We start from the raw sequence: 21858 nt of genomic DNA, 5'->3' as shown, positions 1-21858 counted from the left end.
AAAACCAAACAAAAATCAAAATCTTGTTACAAGTATTACAAAAAAACTAAGCCACTTGATCCTGGCATTCCCATACATATTTTTCTACTTAGGTACCAATATCGATTTACATATATATCACTATGTCCCGAAATCGATCTCCGCACTAATTAACAGCGGTATAATTGTAGCTCCTTGTCTCAGTCCGTATAGCAGCTAAGTTGCCTCCTCGGAAGGTGTGAATGAGAAACACGCTGGGGTGGTCTGTCAAGCTCTTAACCGACAAGTAGTTGACATCTTAATTCCCATATATATCGAGTCCACTCGTTCAGAGAGGAATTTTCTAATTAATAGGATACTAAGCCCAGGATATTAGGTTTCCGGGTTCCTGGAATGTTTCCATTTTGAGTACGGTTTGCCAACGATGCTGTTCTAGACCCTGCTTGTGTAGTTCGAATTATGAGACCTGTTTCATGCAGTTTCTGAACTGTCGACTTCAAAAGATATATGTTTACCATCTGTATGCTACTTTATACCACCTACCAGTAGCATGATAAAGTAATTATCACAGGCTTTTATTTTGAGAAAACTTGAGTAGAAATTGCGAACGACTTGGAGACCAATTGAGAAAGAAGTTTTCCATTTTGGGAATGATTTTTTCTGTCAAAATAGAACGTTTGCTCGCTCAAATTAGTGACAACGTAAACACAAAGTAGTATTCACACATCGGTGATCTGTGTAAAACAATAGCCCGTCATAAATATTCATTATAACTTGATTGAATTTGATATGCGCTTGTTGATGAAAAGTTACGGAGGACAGACTTCCCGTCCTCAATATTGCCGATAGAAAAAAAACCTAATAAACGGGTTTTAACATTATAATAATAACAAAACTTATTGGTTTGTTGTGTGTTAAAGAATAACGAGAAATATACGACAGCAAAACAATATATAAATTGAAATTTGTATGCCATTTTAAGATTTATAATTAGGAAGGAAATGTGGCCTCTGGTGAAATGCGACTGTCAGCAACCAATATATGTTTTTGTTATTTGATCAAGTCTGGCCAGGCCAAAACCAGTACAATAACAAGCTCACAATGCGGAGGTTTTAACCTACCAATAGTATTAAGCGTAGGCAAATATCACTCCGCGAACACAGTCCACGAGGACAAGGACAGGTGAGAGCATTGTGCCCCTCGTTTCCTGGTTTAGTAGAAATTGTGTCCCTTATTACTGTAATGTAAACATGGTGTCCTTTATTTCTATTATGTTATAAATGTGCCCCTTATTTCCTGGCGTAGTCATTTTACTCCTGATTTTAGCGATAAGTTATGTCCCCCTTCATTGTCCCGAGTGAACTCTTAGTCATACTCCCCGCAATTGTACCATGCAATGAAGGTACATACACCCGTCAATATTGATATATGTTACATAGGTCACGTTATTTCTTAGTATTGTTTCATGTCTACATGATATTTCCCATGTGATGTTTGATACAAAAGTTTGCTATCATCCATCTTTATACTAATAATGCTAATGTACCAAATCCTACTCCAAAATCATTAGTCGGATGATTCCACCTCTCCCAAACTGACATCTGAGTCAGACATCTTGCCAATTTACAGTGTCTCAGGCAATAAAATATATATATATATATATATATATCTTAACCAGTCAACAATAATGTCAATCAAATCAAAACTATAAGCCTGTTATCCGTATTGTCGTTATTACTACAAGACACCCCCAACACAAATGGTAGGTGAGTGTCGTTGCGACGAATACAGAAAACTACCTAATGACTTCCCTTAAAGAGTCTGGTGTTGGTGCTAATCGTTTATGGTCAAGTCTGTGTAGGTAAGTGAGGCCTGTAAAAGTGTCCTGATCTCGGACATTCACTGGACATGACAGGTGACCAGTCAGCGATTTAAGTTAACACGACAGCTCAGACGCCGGTCATTACAGCCCACGCCATACGTCACATTTCATTTATAAAATAGAATGGTCGATGACTGAATAGTACAGTGCCAATGCGTTTGTAAAAAAATGTATTAAGGTTTGTTCTCTAATGTAGCAGGTACATGCATCTAGTTTCTTCCACGGAAATAGAGCTTGTGCACAATTTTATTATTATTATTTTTCAGCTTAGCTTTTTTATGATACACACGATATATCACGAAACATAAAACATTACATCAATAGGTTTTATTTGGGTTTTTTTTTCGTTTCGCTACGCTCTACCTGTGCTAGTTAAACCCATAATTAATAGCATATTTATAAAGGTAGTTCATACCATTGGCTGGTTTCAGATGAAGTATATTGATGACATAAAGGCATTCACTTCCCCAGTGTAAAGTATTATATAATTTTAAATATATATTACGATTAATTTAGTAAGCAAATTTCAACACCATTTCATGCCAAGCATTAAATACCTATAAGAGACATCTCTAACCTGTAGCAGACATTTGTTTTAGAGATATCTCTGTAACAATCAAATATTAATTTTTTTTATTCAACGATATCTCTTTTAATATATCTCTATTTGAATCAATGATATATCTATTAAGTTATGCATTAAAAATAATTCCAATTCATTTAAAGATATATTTATTTAAATAACATTCTGTTACGAAATTAAGTATTGGTAATGCTTGTGCGATCCTTCTTTTGGTAACATATATGTTAAGGCTTGCCATACAGCTCCCCCAGCAAAGATATACATCGATAAATGACAATTCCACATTATTTAGTGCCCAGCTACAGCTTGACCATGTGGACGGTATAGTCAACAACGTAGAGGGGGATAAAGACACCACTCAAGATGTTGATCAAGAGGGTTGTGTCACTGACCCTTGCCAGACACGTGAGCCACGTAATCGTGTTCCGTACAGACGTGTGATGAATGTCACTGTCTTCTATGGAAAGGTCATTGACACCTTCTTTTCATCTGAGGCTACGTGAAACAGCCTCATCATCCAACACACAATTATCGACATAATAGGTCTAATTAAGGGGATAATCATATAATGCCTGATGGAAGTTCGACTTCTAATTTTTGTAGTGAAATAATTACAAAAATATTTTCTATTGTTACATTTTAATTGAAAAGAATAATTTAAATTTTAATTTTAATTTATTCCTACACATGCATCATCCCATGGCCACTGTGTCCCTAAAACGTATGTTATATTGAAATGACGTCCTTGTATTTAATCTATTTAATTTCATGCGTATCCAAAAAGTTAACCTAGCCAAATTATCACTGATAGAGGAGTAAAAAGACAAGGAGAATAGAGATCGGGAGAATATTGCATTATAATTAGTGGGCTTCGTTGGTCGATGTAAGGTGAAATGGAAGAGTTCTTAATTAATTGGACAGAAATGAGAAAAAGCGAGATATTTTTCTCGATTTGGTCAAAATGGTTGGACAGGCCATTGTGAAATGTTTCTCATGCAGGGTTCTAGTAAATAACACGATCATCACGAGGACGTTTTTACTTAAGAGAAGAATCACTTTAGTGTAATTAAGATCGTTCCCATGTTAAAAGATATTCCCTTCAGCGATAGACTTATAATTGAAACCTTGGATTTCCCCTCTTTTGAATATGTTTCCCAAGAGCTGGCATGGTTCATGTACAACTGTACAAAATCCTTAATGGTATTGATAGCGTTGACAAAGAGAAGCTATTCACCATCGATATATACTCGGTCGCCTGTAAGAGCCTTTTCATCTAAACTCTTCAATCCAAAGGTCAAAATTTATACCAGGAAACTCTATTTCAGCAGTAGCAGTTTTGAACTCATTTCATACTGTGATGTCAAATTAAAAATGCAGCATATCGAATCAAAACTTTCTATGATGTAATGACACAAAATAAGTTACATTTTGTCCAGGAACTACTTGTTAAAACCAAGAACCTTCGATTTATCAACCGAAACATCCAAAATGAGAAATTCTGAAATATGAACATTTGCAAAAAGTTTTGTTATAAAATCAGCATCTAGAATCCCAATACACATAACAATGGTAATTAGTTTCAATAAAAAACACGCTATATCAGATATGGAATAAATAGAATCAGATTGAAACATATTTTAATAGCATCAAACGACCATTTCTATTATCTCGAAGTTATCAATTAACATTGGATTCGTTATAAACATGATAGAAGGAAGGATTATGGCCAAAACAGGTAAACATATACACCCGAACAAATCCAATTAGCAGACTATTTGCCCTCTCGTATCGATTACAAATAAAAGGTAACTCTGAGTATTTGTAATGTTGTTTTAATATGATTAACCGCCAGTATGATTTACAAGGTGTAGTATAGGGGGCTATAAAGGTCGTGGAATTCATGTGTAGGGGCTTCCCTCTGGTTTCAATACTTCCAAGGGGTAATTCCAAATCCCATTTCCAATTACTGAAGCTTTACCCATCACACCAATAATTCATACCTCTCTAAAATTCAGTACTATGTTCACTCCTTTTGACATGTATGTCCTGTATTAATATTTCGTTGCACCTCCTCCAAATAAGCCTACCGACTCCATAAGTCGTAACCGAAGCACAACGCCAAGACCTATCATATGTGAATGTTTTTGAATCGGTTTGTTTTCCGATTGACTGCATGACGGAAGTGGTAACCACAAATAGCAAACACAACCTTGTTCTCGCGAATAAAAAAGTATTTCCACCATTTGATCAAACAGTTTGTTTAAAATGTAGCATGTACCAAAACAAACGGCACAGAAAGATAACATAGAATTGTTTTCTTTTTTCAACGTAAACGTAAGAATTGGAATACATGCTCTTAACCTTTATAATGGTACTATCATGAAACCCATGTGTTGTACTGCGCAACATGGAATATATTTAGTTATATTAAGTAACCAGATTCCCTCATTGAAGTTAAGACTATACTGTTTAATGTTTAAACAGAGACAGCAGTAGTGAGGGATACATTACATGTCATAACTCAATATCATTCAACTTAAGGTTGGTACATTATAGAAGAACTGACCAGCTGTCTCCCTCTGCATTGTAACAGGTGACAAATATGGGACCTCCGAAGTTGTTTCCCCTTTGCATGTCCTTCATAGGAACACAGAAGAACCCGAACCTGGTTAGATACCCCTATTATATCACTTAAGATTGATATCTTATTTTATCTCTAAACTTACTTTGTTCAGATAATGGCGTGTTAGTGAGATTATACATGTACTTTAAAGTACCCTTATTATCTCTTACCACCGTCATTATAACTTAAGCGAAACATATAGAGAGGTAAATTTGAGTTACCTTGATCACAGGAAGTATATACATGTTTCAGCTTTACCAAAACATTTCATATTGCATGATCTTAGAAAGTTATGAAGTTCTTTATTTGTGTTTTCTCTCAAACGAGGTAGCTGAAGACACTCTGATTTAATTCTTGCTGCACCCGTTTCAATATGGAATATCGGGGCACTTTCACCAAGTCAAATATTCGCCCATTTCGATAAAATCCATGTTCGCCCAGTGTTAACTTCGCCCTTCACCTGTAATTACTATATAGTGTATGTTGTGTGTTAGTATTCGCTGTCATGATAAATCCGCCCTAATAATGGAAAGCGGGAAAGGCGGAAAAAATCCCGTTGTACCGTATTTAACAAATATGAATTATTTTCATTATTCTATTAATCCCCCCCCCCCCCCTCCCCCTTGTATAATTGATGGTGGTTTCTTTTTTGCCTTCTACTTTGAGGACATTGAAGAGCCAGCAATAGACCTGATGTGCCCCACTGTATGCGACTCATGGCGGCCCCTTGCAGAACCGGGGTGTTTCTTGTGTCTTCTATGAAGCGGTCATGGAAGAGACCAAACTGGATCTGCTGACCCTATTGTAGCATTTGGAGTCTTATTCGTTTCCTATTTTTTCTGTCTACCTACTTTGTTTATATTTACGTTCTCTTTCCCGCGATGTCTCCCTAAGTACCCGCCCACATATGACCTTGGCTGTTGCGAGGATGTTAAACCGCAAACAAACAAATTATCCATTTTCTTTATTTTTTCTTATTCCGTGTCGGCCTGTGCAAATTCACCCGATGGCTCTGTTTGCCCTTTTTGTGTTGTTGTTAACAATAATTATAGGGTCAATATAATGAATCCTACAAGTGACAAGAAACAGGCACCGTTCGCCCACCAGAGTTGTACAAGCTTCTTACTAAACCATCAATAAGTGTTGCTATTTTATATAAGGTCTCGTTGAATATGACACTAATTTTGTTTCCAAAAGATTTCTTAGATATTGTCCTGAAATAACACAAGGGTTTATTGTCAATGCGGAATGCAGACACAGTACATTGTCCTCAAATGTACTGAACAGTTCGTTCTGTGTCTCGTACCAGTCTCTACCGAGAAGCGACCCCGGTAACGATCAGATACGACGATAAAACGCCTTTATAACGACAAGCTACATCCACAAGATGGATGTCGCTTTTTGTATCCTTTAAAAGCCATTAGTTATAACTTTGTCAATAATACGTCAGTGGGTGGTCACTTACTCCAATATCGTTTTTCGTAAGTAGCTGTCCATACATCCCTTCACGTGCAGTCTTTGGTTACACGTAAAGAATACCATAGAACGCCTTTATTCTATGTACAATATGATACATTTGTACCCACAATTGGCTTCTCTGGATCGATATGCGTATATCATTCGTGTTTATTGCCAATGAAAAACGGGTCAAAGAAGGAGTCGCAATCAGTATAAATGGCTTCATGGAATTGAATTATGCGTGGACATTGAGAAAATCAATTGATGAGCTCGATGAGATTATTTTTCTGACAAGTTAACGATTGGTTATGATATATAGATATCGTTTTCGATTATGGATGATGGTCAATAGGCTGTAAGAGTCACTTAAACTTACACATGGAGTATTTACATATCAGGAGACTACTTGACGCTCAGTACACTCTCATTTATTCTGGGACTAAGGTAATTGAGAAAGCTGGCTTCTTGTCGTTTATACACATATTCCAAATTATAACTTGCATGCGGTTGCAAGAGCAAGCTTATAAAACGGTGATGAGTATGAAAAGTAGGGCTGATGACCGGTAAAGATTTTATACATGTATATATAAACAGTCCAACAACCTATGTGGAGTATAACATGGTCTGGAGGTGGATGTTGTGGTATCTGTGCTGTAACGTTCAGGTGAGGTGGAACTATAAATGATACCATTGGAAGCACGGTCAAACTACAAACAGAACACAATACATCTCCAGCACACACGCAGGCATACACACATAGGGATATATTAGCCAGGTGACATAGGACTACTAGTTAGCGCCTGATAAGGCAGCTCCTGCGAATTCCTCAGAATTGTATTGATTTATGTATATGCTGATTGTATTGATTGTATAAATTGTATATATATGTACTATACAGCGCTTTAGAGTGGCTTATTCGCTAGATAGGGCGCTATATCACATATTATTATTATCATAACAGAAATATAGTTGCTATTTGATATAAGAGAAGATACAAATACGCATTGTTTGTTTTCTTCTCTATTCGTAGAGTATAGTATTATGCGAAAGAGGCAAAATTACTTTTACGATCGTATGGTTCCAATTCAGTTCTTTATGACAAATTTGAATGACATATTTTGTCACTATATCTCTCAATGTTACCTTCAATATCAGGACTACAGCACACGTGAACTAATAAAATACGTATAATGTTGATCAGGACATCAAAACGATCGTGAAACTTAAACCCAATGAGTTTTCCTCAGTGGTATTAACGTGTAACCTGATATCTAGACCACAAGTAATCCTGTCAGTGTATGACGGGTACACCGAAATTCATTCTAAACTCATAAAACATGATAATATATCATAGCGTTCATCTTTGTTAATAAAACCTCGAACAACAATACATTACCATAGCAACAATCCTCCCCCCGCCTTTATTACCATAGCAACAACCCTTCCCCGCCTTTATTATCATAGCAACAACCCTTCCCCCGCCTGGATATATTCTTCTCTTGTAAAGCTCACATAATGTAACCGCTACAAACTACAAACCAAAGGTCACCATAAACTGGTCTCGTCCCCACAGACCCACCAGACATTGCTGTTAGCCCACGAAAGATACTGCGATCCCACCTCACCATCAAACTTACATAATTACGTTTTAATATTACCAAGTAACTGTTCGTCAGTGGCAAGAAGAAAACCTGAGGTTAGCACTTTCGACCTGGCATGCACAATCGTTGTAAGAGTGCGACAAACCTGGTAAGATCTATTGAACCTAACGAGGAATTGTTTTAAACCGTCATCGGCGACAATGGTCTTCGTACTAAGTAAGTGTAAGCTTTTTGAATGGAAACATCGATGCTCTCTCTGTGTTTTCAAAGCAGTTCAGAATGAAAATCAAACGTAGCTGTATAATATTGTTTCTCAGTCATTTAAACACACCAAAGGAGCGCCGATGGTCAAAATGGTTAATCTACTTGCAGGGAGTATTCTGACCAAATATAAGTTCTCCCTGCAGCTCGTGCCTCCGTTTAAAGTTCCCTTTATACCTTCCTTCAACTTGGACTGTAAAGTCCATCCGACAGGGGATTATCATCATTTCTATCTCTTAAAATATTCCGAATAATGTAAATGTATATGTTCAAAGAATAAATATTAAACATTGACATAATACTAGTACACGGCCGGTACAAAAGCTGAACGTATTGCATCAAAATCTAAGAAAAAACAAAGACACCAAAACACGTTTCTTATCGTTTCAGACGAACGCAGAACATGTCGGTTATATTCTGACAGAGAACGAAAATGTTTTCATATTTATTATATACAAACATGCCAGCAGCATCGCACTAAATCGTTCTTAAGGCAAGACTTTAGGTAACTTTGAAAATACTTCATAATTATAGACTTTGGAATCAAGAAAACTAATCTGAAATATTTTAATTATATTCGTATCAAACAGCTAACCCCTATTCTGTATAACGAATCTTATAACGTTTCGCCAGCAAACCGAATATTGCACGAAATGAAAGAGCGAGATTTTAAAACAAGGTTGTACATGATGGATTGTAATTATAACAGACGGACGGATATAAAGAAGCATTATAGCTAAGTTTTAGCATGTTTTGTAATGTATTGAATACAATTTGGAGTGTGGTATTTTGGGACTGAAGGTCAACTGTATATTTGTATACTTCGTTTTTGAACGACGAATACCTTCTAAAAGATTAGGTGTACATGGTGATAACTACTCTGGAGCAAGGCAATCGAACATCTGATGCAAAGGTTTAACTCACACATACTCTCACAATATTCATTTCACTATTTAATCTTGAGAATCCAGCACCCATTAACCCTGTTTCACCTCCATCCATCCAGTACTGTAGAAGACATGCCCCTTTTCTATTCCAAAATTGTACTAGAAACCCAGCTGTCTCCCAACCAAGTTCCTTTTTGCTGAGAACGAATGTGGAGAGGTTCTCAAGGCTCTATGGTATTGATACACATACAAGGGTTCCATGTATACAAAGTCTTGCCTACTGATTTAATTGTATACCGTGACATCATCAGGACGTTACGCCGGTTTTGTTCCCTTTACTGAAATAACAACTCCTATTCGTTGTAAGCATTAACATTGAATGCACGACGTTTTACACAAGGATAATGCTTATAAAAAGTCAGCCGGTTAATGACAGTATTACCCTCTATTTGACGAGATTTCTGCCGAGCTGCGATAAACTTTATATTTTGGATGAGGACAAGGTAATTGGTTGGATGACCAATCGTTAAGATACAATACATCTATATGTAAAGTATACAATAAAATACAAATATTCGGCAGGAACAGGCTTATTATACGCTAACTATTGGTCCTACGCCAGTAGGTTAATACCTCCTCATATGTGCCCGCCTGTGTGTACTAAAGGTATTGGTGTTATTATAGGTGAGCTAATGCTTCCATCGGCATCTTTTCCCGTAACGCAATCACACTTGAATGACACAGCACATGCACTGTAGCACCCACGTCCGATCATTATATACCCCTCTTGGGTTATTATTGAAGTGGTGTAGGCAGGACAAGAAATTCGTTTCCGAAAATTCATACTACGACGTCTTCTTGGATCACAAATACCAATGCTGTTCCATTTAAGGATCAGAATATGCTGAACGAGTTCGATTATCTCTTTTAGCCTATCTGATATATAAATATATATATGGATTCCAAGTAATTACGTTCTCATGGAGATCTTCGAGTCAAACCGCACAATGTAAGTGCAGATAAGGCCTGTATAATGATGTACATAAAGTACAAGGTAATTCACTTTGATCGCTATGTAACCCCAAGTGACGAACGAGGATGTGGCAGCGATGTAAATTCCCAAAATAGAGTTATTTTTTTATGTGTGTGTTCCTTTAAATCAATATATAGGCAAGAATCTCTGTATGATATCAAGAATTTGGTGGATATGATATGATTATGTCGTCCTATAGGATGTGAACCACAAAGTCTTGGTAATATAAAAATATATTACCAGGAACGATAAGTGGTCAGCCATCAGTTCCCTATACATGACTGATCTGGTGTATCAAGATCGTTGTACGTTTATCCTGTACAAACACAGAGGAGACCATGTAATTCATCAACGTCATGTACTTTTTTATATAGAAGGTAGAAAATAGACGGTTTCCTTGATTACGTACGTTACAATGGCGTCTCAAACGATTAGCAGCGGAACATGAATATCTGTTAAGACTCTCTGTGTTTATATCACGATTTCTCTTCCTCAACATGTCCTTTCTCGAAAGCGGAATGCATAGCAATCCTTATTTTCCTAAAATAATCTGTTATTGGTATTGTCGCTTTTGTTAAGCTGTATATCACGTGATTGAGAAACACAGACGAGTATAGTATAACCTCATCAGTCCAGACTATCAGGTAATTCAATGTCAATAGACACATGTAATTTATTCTGAAACATGTATGTGATAGTTATGATTCAGGTACAGATCGATTTTATGGTCAAATGTAGGAATAATATGTCTCCTACCTCCAAAACGGCAATTTCCGTTACAACTAGAGTATAGATAGTCCGGTCTTTTTACTAAGTTTGGAAATATTATAACTGCTTTTTCCCTTTTCCAAAAATGACGTCACAACTACTTTTGAGATTTTGTCGGAGATAAAGGTTACATAACTGCAAAGTTGGCTGGCATCATGTTTGCAAGAGAAAGATAAAATATGTGGAGAAATATAATCATTTACCCCTATGTGATGTAGTGAGAGAAATTTAACCCCGTATAATTAAGTCCAAGAAAGGCGCGGTCTAGACCTTAAACATCTAACTTGCATTTGGTGTGAGATTTCTGACTTAAACACGCATGAATGACATGTAATGATCACACCTCAGACGCGGATATCCTATTTGATACCCCGTGTTAGGTTTTAATTATTTGATCTGTCTGGCCAAATTTCACATGGGAATGTATTCATCTGTGCACTAAATAAATGTATTGTTTGCATTCATGTTAGATGTGTTATTTCTGATACTATTTAATTCTCGCGCTATATATAACACATAAAATCTAAACCTTGAATATGTTTTTCTTTTTTAAATCCAACGAGTACCCTTTTACGCGTGGGTGATTCAAACGAAGATTGAATTGGCGACGTCAAATAATTTGAGGTCCTACACAGAGCTGCGATGTTACTTGGTCCATAGTAATCGGTTGGTCTGCCCATCGAGTAGTTAGAAACTTTTACTGGATTGTCCGGAATTGCCCACCGATTGGCTAAATCGGACGTGCGTCACTCGCATTTGGTCCATATCTTATGTTTTTATTATATTTTCGTCAAATTCAAACAAAGTCTTCTCCAAATGAATTGAACATAAATTTAGGTCCCCGAAACACAACGAGCGATGCTCTCTCGTTCCACCCAGGCTTAACGAACTATGTGTAATACCGGGGAGAATGAATGGTAAAGTCGGGCTTATAACGTAGCACCAGATTTACTATTATTCTCCTAACTTTCCAATATCTGTATCAGTTATTTAATTTAATTGACATGCCCCTCCTCTCCCGAAGTGTTTTATCTCCTGTAGATTAGCTGTCANACAATACATTACCATAGCAACAACCCCCCCCCCCCCGCCTTTACTACCATAGCAACAACCCTTCCCCTGTGTTCTCTTTCTTTTCTTTTTTGTTTTGAATAATCTGCTACTTCTATGCATCTTTATCCATTACTTAGCATAAAGTGATCACCTCTCAACCTCACAACAAATTCCGTCTACCTGTACACTTTAAATTTTGTTGTTTTCTTTCTTTCGATTCCTCACCATTTCCCATTAATAAATTATTAATCAACATTTCCGACATTAAAATCACAGTAGCCGCCATTTTCACTGTTGTACTGTAGTAAAAATAAGAAGTTCGGTTTCCACGTAGAAGGATATGATGTAACATGACCAATCGAATCGTTTCGAAGTGTTCCATGTACACAACACGTTCCATTACAAAAAACGACTGTAACGGTATGGTGTAATGTATACCAAAATAGTAATATGATAAAAACTAATCTCTCTCGCCATCAGTTACAAGTGATAGATGTAAGTACACTCTCATTTTAATAGACGACCATTTAAACAAAGTTTGAGGGCCCGTTATATGTTTTCATTTAATTTAAAAATATAACGTTTCATTTAATGATTTAATCAAATGAAATGCAATTAAGACGTCCTTTTCTAGATGGAATGTCATCTGCTGTGACAAATGTCTGCATTGTCAAGCTGACTATCACAATCACGACTGCTCATTTAGGGTAATATACCTATTTATACAATAACCACTATAGAAACCTGCAAGGAGTTTGTAAACATTTTTAGGAACCTGCTAGTAGATTACTCCCTGGGCGTGATTTATTATCTTCTTATTATGACGTCGCGTGACAATCCTTTGCGATCATCCTCCATTGTGACGTCATAGATAATAGCAATTGTTTCCCCAATCGGAAACAGAAATAATTTATTCCCAAGAGAAACATAAGATTTTCCAAATAATATCTAAACGTGGTGAGAGAGAAAAAAGATCTCAAAAACGTACGATGTTAGATTTTCATGTTTATCTAACTCTCGGTAGTTAATTTTCAAACTGTTAAAGACACCTGTTAAACCTCCTGTCTTTTCCGTGAAAATTAACTATCTCGAGTTACAAACCATCAGTCATTTGGGAACTTCTATATAACTAGTTGTACCTCGGTAAATATGCATATCTCTACCTAGAACTATTTTCTGGTTGCTTATTGTTTGGCCATAAATACACCTACACTAGCTATACGCATGAATACACTTTAACTTAGGCGGATGAATTTACGGCTTTCGATATATCTGTGTTCCGCGAGGGATAATGCGATTTTCAATACGCTTGTGTTCGATGGATGAGTACAGGCATATAGCTTCACCAGATGTATCTTCCTGTGGAGGAAAATACGGGATTCCATAGTGAGATATCAGACTAGTTACACAGAGAATATCACCCTAGCCTAGAAACGTCACGACAATCACGACCGGTTGCCGATGCGGACGCGTCTGTATGGGCCGAACTTATGTGTCACCCTGGGGAAGATTACCTACATAAAAATAGGCAGTAGGGTTAGGAAGCATTGTTAATAAAACCACTCAACAATCATTGAAGAGGGTCTACACCAGGGATAACTGATATACACGGCAACAATTTATAACAAATGGCATCGAAAATCGTTTGTAGATCATCAGTGCGTTCAGTAACGGTAGAAATATTGTTTTATAGGATTCAGAATCAACAATGTCAGGTCAAGGGTGATTTGTTATGAATAAGATTGATTTGCAGATTGTATGGCCTCTTCTCACTAATGAACAATATTCGTCTTATGGAAGGTCAGAGCTCTTAAGATGGGTTCTAGATGAAGAAACATTCTGTTAGAAAATCAAAGAAATGTCATCAGTACGAATCCGTCCATTTGTAAGGGCTATATTGAAGAGAACTCGGAGTTGGCGCAGAGAGGATACAGAATTATTGATGGAGTTAAAGGGATGTTCTAGTGTTGTAGATACTCCAACATATCGAGAGTGTGCCGGGCTCTAGAGGATGCTACGGTGTACAATACACGTAATTACAGTGCGATTGATATTCTGTTTAGTGTAGTTTAATAACTTATTATTAAATATTGCAATACAATAAATAAAACATTACAATACCTAAATAGAGAAAGCCCACGTCTTCTGTTGTTTTACAGGGGTCTGATCGTTTATCTGACTTGTTCTCCTGACTTGTCTCAATCGCCTAGCCTGCCAATTACATGTGGCATACTCATCTGTAACTTAGATAGACACTCCTCAATAAGTTACGAGAGTAACAACACCAAGGTGAAGGACACTAAGGAATCGATCACGTGGGCCTTAGACAGACAAAACAGTCCCTAGTAGCGCAGGATATTCATGTTATACATGTCTAGTTTAAAAATTAACCGGGAATATTGTTCTACCCTAATTAAACTATCAACTATCATCATTGAACCAAACCATTGGAAACTTACGGCTATTACAAATCGAGTGTCACCTAATGGGTGGGGAAGCAAGAAGCTTGTCCTCTCGACTTTTACAAATGTACCTAATTATCCAACATTTATATAGGTGTATGCTCCATCTCCTGAATGAGCTAAATCAATACTTTTCACTTTTAGTGTTCGATATTCAACAATGTTGAATTCAGTGCTACACAGAAAAACACAAGTACACATCAACTTAACTATTACTGAGAATGCGTTAGAGCAAATAGTTTTGTAATTGTCCTGTCAACTGGGATAGCAAATTACAAATGCGATCGAAATAAACCTACAAAACAGGACTTAAACCTTTTAAACCTTTTGGCACGCACCTTATTGAAATCTCTGTAGAAGAAATTGATTTCATAGCTAACATTACATAGGCCAAATGAACGCCATCGTCAGAAATAATGAAGTACATTGTGAATACACAAAAACAGAAACAAACCTCGAAATCAATACATATAGAAGAAAAATATCTGAAGAGACGATACAACAAAACGAGGGCAACATTAACCCTAAATAAATAAATACTTTTTTTTATATTATTTTTTTTACAAAATCAGGTATTCCGGAAGATAAGAGTTTCCAACACCACATGTCGTGCATGTCACGTGATGACTTCCGGCGAATCACAAACGCGCAAATCTACTCGTCAAAGTTTGTCGCAATAAATGTTTTATTGAAAATAGAAAGAAATGGAACTCAAAAACCTAATCTCTTTAACTAGCTGTTATAGTAGACGAATCACACACAATATCTAATACGATCCCCAGAGAACCTCCTCTCCAGAGCCTCGTCTATTCTATTCGATGTCAATGACTATCGTAATAATTACTACAACACGGCATAGCGTGTCCAACGCAAATAACAATACCAATAGAAAAAATATATTGCTCACTCTGCCATTTTGTTCGGACCGGACCTCTCAGCACCAGGAGAAAATTGGACGTGGTTTTAGAAAAGGTCACTATACCCATAACTAGTGGCCGGTGTGATCTACGGCTCATAAAACACCAACAATCCATCTCTACACAACACCTGCTGTATGGCTGAGAGGCAAATGTGTTGTATTTTCCATATCATTTCTAGTTTATGATTACACTCATAGAGATATCCCGACGGCATGGCCTATCATTCTGAGGATTCAATTGATAGAATGTTTTCACAATTCCTGGGCTTTTTCTGATGCTTCAAGATAAATGATGATTTCCGGAATTTCAATTAGTCTACATTCAGTTTAAAGTGGTAATAAATCATAAAAAGCCATATGTTCGAAATTCGTGAAAAACAGTACACTCTGGGTCATCGTCACGAAGCACCAGTTTCCTCTTGCTCGCAAAACTTTAGAGAATTTGACAGAAAGCCGAGGTGGCCGAGTGGTTAAGGCGTCAGACAATTTGCTACCACTAGCCCTCCACCACTAGATCGCGGGTTCGAGGCCTTCTTTGGGCAATCGCCAGATACTGGCCGTGGGTCGGTGGTTTTTCTCCGGGAACTCCGGCTTTCCTCCACCAACAAAAAACCTGGTACGTGCTTAAATGACCATATATGTTAATAGGACGTAAAACACCAACAAACCAAATGTTTGTATGACAAACTTATTCTCTTGTTGACATTGATTGTATAGCCCATCATTTTTCTGTATGACAACCTTCAGCCAGCTTGGATTTCATTTTCTATTATTTGAATTACACCAAAAACAATTATCTATTTTGAATTGGACCAGCGGGGCTTCAACATCAAACTAAAGATACGTCAAAATGAGTTATAATGAAATTTTCGAAAAATATTTCTTTTATTATTTTAGTTTGAAAATTCATTTAAAAAAATTCAATACAATGCCACTATGTGAAATAAATTTTAATTACGACACGGAGACAACATTTAAACTTGAAGCTATATCTACAAGCATCTGATATAAACAACCCAGCAGTGAAACATTATCTTTTACAGTTAAGCACAAAACTCTATGGTATATAACGATTTGCGTGTGCAGTCACTTTGGATCACGTCAAAGAGAGAAAAACCCCGAAACACTACCACATCAATCGAATTGTTTTTTTAAATGTTCCCTATCGACTGGCGTTCTCTTCGTGTACTTTGAGCTACTGCTGATTATTTAGAAGCAATTCAATCTTCAAGTGAAAATGATGGTCATGCGATGGTTCGTATGTCTGTTCTACTGTCAGAAATCTTTGTCAGGTTTGACAACGCTAATTTTACTTACCTGCGGTATCTTATTTTTTTAAACTTCGAACCCAATCATACGTCATCATGAACAAAGAAGAAGTTAACATAAGTAAAGCTATACAACTGAGTAAATTACGACATATCCAAAGTAACCACTCTTAGCACTTACGTCACATAAACTCTCGTTTGTGCATTCCAGTCATCAACGTTACACAAAATAATCATAAACCTTAACAAAAAAGATATATATTTTAAGCTGAAAGAATCCGACGATATTCGTTGTATTCCATAGCGTGCTCGAGATGCCATCTATGTTTCCTTGAAGCTTCGCCCACGAAACAGGAGATGTGCAGCGTTACAAACAGTAGCATGGTCATGTTTATTTAAACGCTTGAGTAACAATGCATGATACATTCGGAAGTCATCAAATGGTTCTAAAGAATATTTCGGAAAGCCTGCAGTAGTTCTCATTTGAAAGGATGAGATAGCAACATTTCTGATTAAAACATCATCACTTTGAAAGCGAAAACGTTGTCTTTACGTTTTGGATAGTAATTCAAATTTTCATTTTTCAATTTTCCCGAAGTGTTTATTTCTAATTTGTTTTTCAGTCTTGTTATTTGGATATAGCCATTTCAATAAGAATGGCTAAATACCAGGTTTTTTACAACTCCAGGCAACGCAAGCCACAAGAATGTCGACAATGCATCTACAACACGAACTTCATCATGTTTTGAACGGATAGTAATGTTCTTGGATAAATTCGGTATATGTAATCAGCTATTTAATAATTAAAAGGAATAACAGAGAAAATTGATCTGCACAGAAAAATTAAGATACAATTTTGTACATTTATTTCAATCTATCTTTCAAAACATGAATTAATTAGATACATCTACGGTTCGACAACATACATGTATTACTATTCATGATGTCTTTCCTCTTTTGTGTCTCTTCGGTTCTTGTTATTATTATTCAACTTGTGTTCCGATCTATTTTGTATATTGACGCTGCGGTACATTTTGTATTAACTTTAAGTTCGGTTTTTGTCCTTGTTTATTGACAATGCTGAATATTTTTTTGCTATTTCGCTTCCAAAGTTGAATGCGATCTAAATAAGACTCCAATAAACGAATCAAAATAACGATAAAACAGATATAAGACGCAGAATCCCTAAACAATAAAAATATACGGAACCGGAAGAAGCTACTTTGGAAGGGGGACTAAGCAGCGCCATGTTACATGGTAATAATACTCCAGCATTACATTCAATAAGAAGCAGTCGTTTGTAGCGACCTGCTTAAAAACTAAATCCCGATTATTAATAGCACGCGTATTCTTTTTATAGAAAGCACTGTAGCCATCACAGACGAACTTAGCAACAGAACGTGGTATGGTTAGTGAAAGTCAGTGCAGTATTTCGTTAAAGGTTAGACAAAGTTTCAAGAACCGCCCACTCCGTGCGTGGTATATTTTGGGAACGCTAATTCAATTATTAAATCATAAAATATCCCAAAATAATTCGCCATCCTGCGTTTACGACTTATTAGATTTGTGAAGCCGCATTCTCTTTCAACCCCCATGCAAGACGTCACTATTGCTCGCCGATGACATCGTAAAGGTTACGACTGAGTTGATCAGTTGAGATATGGAGATATTATACATTTTTACCTGCTTCTGACTCCCTTCTGTAGGCGTCCCATCAAAGAACACTCTGTTTTACAAGAGTATGACTCCCCGAATTCATTTGATCACATATGCGTTTTACAGTTGGAAGTATATTAAAGTTTTCATAGATCACAAAAATTCACTTTAGCAAGAATGGACATTAAAGATGTAGCATTTCTATCGATGGTTTAATTTTATTTTGTAAAATGTTAGTGGAAATAAAAACCCCAAAAGTTATGTTAAATTTGAAACGTTTTTGTCAAAAAAAAATTCGGGCATTTCCGTTGGACCTATTATTTAGCATAAATATAAATCATAAACAATTAAATGATTTTTTTTAAGAGATCACGCCTAAACTAGCCCTCTCGAAAACTGCACACAATTTGACTTTATTTTCTTAATTGAACAACATTTTAATTACTTTAAACCGTAAAAAAATGCAATTGCTATATGTTTAATCAATATTTAAACATTTCACTGCTCGATGCAATACTATAACGTTCATTCACAATAGTACTTTGTCGTAGTTCATGTGTACCATGATAACGAAATTTTCAAGGCAGAACATGATCAATTAAATCATTGCTTCATCCTTTACTCTTTCTGTTTTAAAAACCCTACTCCTAAAATATTCCTGACCATTTCAGAATAGATGGTCCTCGTTGTTTTACAGAAAGAGTATGCGCATTGTGTCATAACTGCCCCTTCGCTTTCCAGTTTAATATTTAATCGAATCTTGAAATGAAGGTGATGTAATGTAATGGAACTATGGCCGACTTAGGAAAAACGATATAGCATTCCATTTTCTCCCTTGGCAGCTTGTATTTCGGTGGCATTTTATAGTGTAAACATGTTGTAAAATACGCGGCTTCAATCAGTCTGGGGGTTACATCGAAGTTTCCTTAAGTTAAAAAAAGTATTGCCGGCAGCTATGAAGGGTAGACTTTTTTTAATCAAAAGCCTCTTTCGAAACTGATGCAGGAACTAAATATCTGTTATCAAATTAAACACCCGTTATCAAAGCCTGGTAGAGCAGCTGAAGTGTAACTCTTTGGTATTTCGGACTGATAAAGATTGACTGGCAAGGCGCTACCATCGATTCAACATCAATGTTTTTTTAAATCGTGTTTGGCACTAATATCCGCTCTAGAGTTACTTTGTTGACGTCATAATGCAATTGTGACGTCTCAAATTAAGAAGGAAAACTAACTGATTTAAACACAATACCATGGAAATAGCACGTTAAACCCCCGATGGTATTGCTGAGGATTAGAATACCGTAATGTTTAAACGGAGGATTACCATACTGGTAGTGTTCTTGTTTTAATCAGTTAAGATCAATTATCACTCGATATGTGTTAATTGTACGAACAAACGTTGTACACCCAAATATCGACAGCATTATATATTTGGTTCACCTGTCAGGTTGACACATTATCATTGTTAAGGTGGTGTTAACTCATGGTAATACCTCAATTAGCACATTCTACGCAAAACCAATCTACGCTAGGATATAGGGGAAATAACAACGTTTAGATACGCCAGTATGATATATACATAATTGCTACACCAAATGCATGTTTTAGGCAAATTGTCTATATACAGTACGCTGAATTTATATGAATTATTCATTAATTAACCATCTCTATATTTGTTATTTACTTACTGACTTAACTTTTGGTTTGTTTGTGTTTTACGTCCTATTAACAGCTATGGTCATTTAAGGACGTGCTAGGTTTTGGTGGTGGAGGAAAGCCAGAGTTCCAGGAGAAAAACCACCGACCTATGGCCAGTACCTGGCTTAACCCCAACATTCAACAGTAGTAAGTAATACAAGATATATCAATATGTATACAAATTAAATGTAGGGTATACGAATTTGATACAGACAGTAGTTGCCGGTGAAGCTGCGCGTCCGGTGGAGTTGCGTGCCTGCTGATTCATGGTCAGCTTTTTTAGAGTGAAGGTTCCAAAGAATGATATTAGAATCAAACTTATTCATTAATATTCTTTGATCATTTGTCAATGTTCGACATATGATCACATTACGATTTTTTTTGATTTTTTTGGGGGGGAAATGGAACGTTATTTTAAAGACACGCAAGTCCACCTGACCTTGCGAATGCCAATGCAAATACGAGTTCAGCTTCGTTTGTACCGGTTCTTTTGGGGGTTTTGTTGCTGCTTCATTCATTACAAATTCATTATTTCCTTAGTGATTTTAAATAATAATTTGTTAACTGCCCTACTCTTAATGTTTACTCAATTAATCAAGCGCAAATGTGTACACCAAAGCTTAAGCGCGCATCTGTACCGGACTTCATCGTATGCAAAGGAAAGGGAAAGGGAACCAGTCCATTGTTGTTTCAGCTCTCTACCAATCATTTTTGCAAACTAGTATGATTGTAGTTAAATGACGTCGTACGTGGTACATGGGAGAGGTATTTTATTTACGTTTTCAAATAAGAGTTTTAATATCACTCAAAAAGCTCTTAACCCGTACCAATCAAATTTTGTTTTTATCTCACCGTCATGAAAATATGCTGGTAGCTCAAATAATGTTTGATAGAAATAATCGTTTTCAATTTGCCTGAGAAACCCGTTGATCCAATTGTACACTGACACTGAAGGTCATACGTGAAGGTTTATAGTAATTGTTGTCGTTCAGCTTCCCTCAATTAAACAAGCCCTTTCCGTTTTTTCACACGGTGCGTATATAAGATGGGAAAGCGTGATTAATCTGTCGCCACGCTAACCCGTTCATTTATTGAATTGATCCAAATATATGTTGATCAGTATGATAACTTCCTTATATTATACACACAGCAATCCTACCTTATATAAACACCTGTCTATGAATCTATTTATTGACACGTCAAGTGTATCAAACCATTTATTGAATTGATCAAACAATAATTTTATGAGTATGATAATTCCCTTATATCAAACACACAGTAAATCTACCGATAAAAACTCCGGTCTATGGATCTATTTATTGAAACGTTAAGTGTATCAAACCATTTATTACAAAGATCAATCTAACGTTTTTGGATAAGTGTGATATTTTCTTTGTCATAAAATTACATCAACGTCACCAACAACCTGTCTGTTGATTTAAACACCCAGCGTGAGGCGTGCTTCAATACCCCTTGCCTCTATAACGCTAATGTAACGTTATCGAATTAGGAGCTTTACGTTTCCCTTGAGTCAATTACAGTTTACATTTCAATCAATCTTGTAACGACTGTTTACACACTTGAGGCTTCTACTCTAGCAATTAGTACAGCCATAGACATTATCTGAGGACGCTTACAGAATCAAAATAGATCAACTATTGTTCGTTATATCAGACACAGGGTCCTCATTTAGTTGTAAATAAGAGATGCGAGCGAGACATAAAT

General features: G+C 36.4%; 1 protein-coding gene across 6 annotated transcripts in view; it reads right to left on the bottom strand.

The window, feature by feature from the left end:
• Positions 1–21858, bottom strand: part of LOC110443767 (small conductance calcium-activated potassium channel protein 3-like) — a 96889-nt gene that overhangs the window by 9429 nt on the left and 65602 nt on the right. The gene's annotated exons all lie outside the window — the stretch shown is intronic.

This window comes from Mizuhopecten yessoensis, unplaced genomic scaffold, assembly GCF_002113885.1.
Source record: "Mizuhopecten yessoensis strain PY_sf001 unplaced genomic scaffold, ASM211388v2 scaffold716359, whole genome shotgun sequence".
Taxonomy (NCBI): Eukaryota; Metazoa; Mollusca; class Bivalvia; order Pectinida; family Pectinidae; genus Mizuhopecten; species Mizuhopecten yessoensis.
Note: the sequence above shows the minus strand (reverse complement) of the source record. Positions and strands in the feature narration are given on the sequence as shown.